We start from the raw sequence: 4,144 nt of genomic DNA on the forward strand, positions 1-4,144 counted from the left end.
CTGCGTCACTAGCCGCGCAGGTCCTCAGTTTTCCAAAAAATGAAGTTTTCAAAATTCAAAATGAAACAGGCTCGCCATCTTCAGCCAGCGGGGTCTACGGCGCAAACCACGTAGGTCCTTATTTTCAAAAAAATAAACACAAAACAAATTTCAAAATAGATTCGTCCACTTCTATCGGACGGGGTGTCCACCCTTAGCGAACAGGTTCGCCATCTTTAGCCGGCGGGGTCTACGTCACAAGCCGCGTAGGTCCTTATTTTCAAATACTCAAAACAAGATTTGTCCACTTTTTCGGACGGGGCGTCCACCCTTAGCGGACAGGTTCGCCATCTTTAGCCGGCGGGGTCTACGTCACAAGCCGCGTAGGTCCTTATTTTCAAATATTCAAAAACAAGATTCGTCCAATTTTTTGGACGGGGCGTCCACCCTTAGCGGACAGGCTCGCCATCTTTAGCCGGCGGGGTCTACGTCACAAGCCGCGTAGGTCCTTAGTCGCTGCAGCGATAACTTTTTATGGTTTTCCCTTTTTCCAAAAATTAAAGGATTGGTTTTCCGTTTTTCTAAAAAAGAACGATGTGCTGGATTTTCCTTCGTTTTACGTCCCATAAAAACAAGGGGGTTTTCTCGTTTAGCTAACCCTGAAAATGAGAATCTTTAAAAACATTTTTACCTCGTGGTTGGGCTTGGCCAGGCCCAATTACACTTTATAGCTTTGATTTCGAAAACATCTGTAGCTACTCCCAATGACAAAGTGAGGGAGTTTCTACACTTCTTTAGATCCTTCCAATGACAAAGTGAGGAAGTTTCTATACTATCCGTTGACAAATCCCAATGACACGTGAGGGATATGTCGACACTTCAAGTGATGACCCTTAAGTCAAATGTTATCACTCGGGGGCTCGTGAGACCCTCGCCAAAACAGGTCACCATGGCTTGTGCGACGCACTCCGTCTAATACTTTGGCCCTCGTCTTACTCCAAGACTCAGTCAAAGTGGGGGCTAACTGTAGACACCTACTTTTGTCCCCATTCCCGAAAGGGAAGGTTCGATGATGAAAACGTAAATCTCCACTTGACAACGCATCTCCTATAAAATAACTAATCTCAATTCCCCTTTTCATTTCACCCGAAACCTGCTATTTATAGAAACCTGCTAAAAATAGTAACTGTCGTAAAGGGTAGCTTCTAAAAGTGGCAAGTCATAAAAGATAGAAACTTGTCAGAATTAGGTGTTGCACTCCAATATAAATCCTAAATGAGATAGAAAACTGCGAGAATCCTATTCCTAATATGATTCGGAAATAAGAGTTACGTATTAATTAAAATCCTAACGAGCCTAGAGTTCGTAACGGGCCCAGACGCATTCCGTCATGAAATTGATACGCACTAAAAGACTCGATTAAGTCTCAAACACTAAGGATTTCAGGAATCCGAATCTGACTAAGAAAACAGCCCAGACCCTATTTTCAACGCCTGGCTCTGGGCGCCGAAATCTTCGGCGCCCAACCCTGGGCGCTGAAAATACCTGGGTACGTGTTTTTTCCTAATTCTTTGTGGATTAGAACTCTGCGAATTCTATCTTTCCACAAACTCTTTTCTATAAATATAGCCCGAGTTCGACGTGAAACACAACACACAATTAATATTATGAGTATTGACTCCAACCCATAAGCCTAAGGCTCACGCTGCGAAATTGATCACGCATTCTGTCGCAATCGATCCATAAATCGAACAGAACGTATCCTGTCCCATAATTTGAGATTCGTTAAATAAAAAGGAGAAATAGCAAAGTCAATGTGGTTAGTTTTCTGAGAACCGTGACGCACCTCTCAAGGGTGCGTCGTAATGTGTCCCTTTTCGATGATTTAATTGCTTTCCTCGCCCTTTTTATGAACTGTTAAACTAACTAAATCTGATTGTTCTATCACGCCTAACAAATATAATATTTTTGGGAAATTGGATTATCATGCTAGGTCCCTTAATGCTATTTAAATCAGATAATCGCGATCAATCTAGTATTATATGTTGCATATTGCTAAAATCAACTCAGATTAGTTTAATAGTTAACGCATGTCCCTTCAATTATTTATGCTGAGCTAGTAAGGATATCCTGCCTCTGGAGTTATCGAAGAGCGAGTACTCCTCTCGGTAGTTACAGTCCCCCGAACCCTCAATCTCTACCTTGCGGGTGTATGTTGAGAGATCCCCACACCAGGGATCACAAGGGAACCTACGGCCGTCGTGGTCAAACATAATTGCACTCCCTTTATGTCACGATAACCGGGTTTTGTCAGTTTTTCTCATTGTCGTTAAAAACTGAATGGCGACTCCTATATTACTAGTCAATTGGGTGTAAACTCACAGGAAATCCAATTACACTTGATTGAATAAAAAGAATCGTCACACCCACGAGGGACGAGGTCACGCATTAGCCTCGTGCTTTTTCGACCCCCTCACACCCTCCCTGTTTCTATTTCCTTTCCCAGAAAACCGAGAATCATGTTTCTAAGTGAAACATTGATTTTTATTTGCCTCAAAGTCTCAAACCCATATTTGAGTTGGGCTATTTTACTTTGGGCCTTTGGTGAGTTAAAAATTGAATAACTATTTCAGATTTCCTATTATTAAATTTCATATTCTCTAAATTATTAATTTTCATGTTTTAATAAATTTTTATGATATAATTATTTACTAATAATTTGTTATTATTTTTCAGGTTTAATTATCGAATATCGATTTTACTAAAATAAATTACTAGCTTGAGTTAACAAAAACGCAATTTAAATAAGATTTTCATGAAAATCGATTTATCAAATATATATGTATTTTGATTGAAAATTAAATTAATAATAACATTTTCGTTAAAATTCGAAATTATAATTTTATTAAAATTCGTTATTTATAAATTCATTACTTATAAAATTTATGATTTATAAAATATTAATTTTAAATTATTTATCGATCTAGTACTAATTCAATTATTTACTATTTTTAAAGAAATTGGACTCGGAGCTCAGGACGAACGAACCAGCGAAAATCCTTAGCCAAAATCGTGGAAGTGAGGTAACGGCTATTGCTAGTACCCGCAATTCCCTTATAAATGCGATTATGAAATTACAATGTTATGATTGATTTATGAACTCAATGTTTTTGACATGTTTTATGAATTGCGGGAAATGAAATGTGATTTGATTGAATTATAATATGATTTGATGGAATTATTTCTTATAATATGATTGATTGAAATTCTTATATTTATAAGAAACCATGAATGAAATATTGTTTATATGATGCCAGGAAAGAAATGATATTTTATTGATCTCAGGATCTAAATGATGTTTTATCATGATCTCATGATCTAAAGGATTTATGTTACTTCAACTGAAGTAAAAGGCTAAAATGTAAAATTAAACGAAACATGATAAATGAAAGTGAAAGACCTAGTCCGTTTGGCAGTATATGTTCACAGGTTACGATTCTCGGTCATGCATATACCCATGGGGCATCCGCCCATTGAGCCAAGGCTCTCATGTTTTCGGGCTAAGGCCCCATGTTTATGGACAGCGGTCCATCGTGGAAGACGTTCCACCATGTCATACTTGTCACGGCTAGCATGTGCACCCTAAAGTTATGAATGAATTAAATAAAGGACTTTATAAAATGTTTTACTATATTCTATTCTCCCTGTGTTATTAAATAAAATGAATTGAAATGAATTTACGTTGCTAGAATAGTTCGTTACTGAGTCTTCGGCTCACCGTTTTTGTTTTCTGTTTTAGGTACTGCTGGGAACGATGGAAACGAGTAGTGGCGAGGATTTCACTTTAATAATATTCACCTAGTTACGCTTAATGTTTTAATAGTTTAATTAAAGACTCGTAGTAAGTTATGTACTTTTACCTTGGGAATACAAAACAATTATTATGTTAATTTCGGAATTTAAATAGCTTATGATTGATGGTTGCCTTGTAATTCCCAAGAGGGAGTTACGGCAGGTAATGTCCCGACCGAATTAGGTTAATTCCGCTGCTAATTATGCTTTAATACTTGAATTAGAGGTCGGGGTGTTACATGAATACTTCAATTCTCGATGTAAATATGTGACCCTAGGCACCTATTTATAGAGTTTATGGAAAGGAATTATA

The 4,144-nt window shown here is 37.6% G+C and overlaps 1 long non-coding RNA gene across 1 annotated transcript; it reads left to right on the plus strand.

The window, feature by feature from the left end:
* Positions 1-749: 749 nt before the first annotated feature.
* LOC130459268 (uncharacterized) lies at positions 750-4,144 on the plus strand. Its single transcript, XR_008918540.1, has 3 exons — positions 750-2,583; positions 2,997-3,062; positions 3,779-4,144. It is a non-coding gene; the product is annotated as an uncharacterized lncRNA (long non-coding RNA).

Source organism: Spinacia oleracea, chromosome 4 (genome assembly GCF_020520425.1).
Source record: "Spinacia oleracea cultivar Varoflay chromosome 4, BTI_SOV_V1, whole genome shotgun sequence".
NCBI lineage: Eukaryota > Viridiplantae > Streptophyta > Magnoliopsida > Caryophyllales > Amaranthaceae > Spinacia > Spinacia oleracea.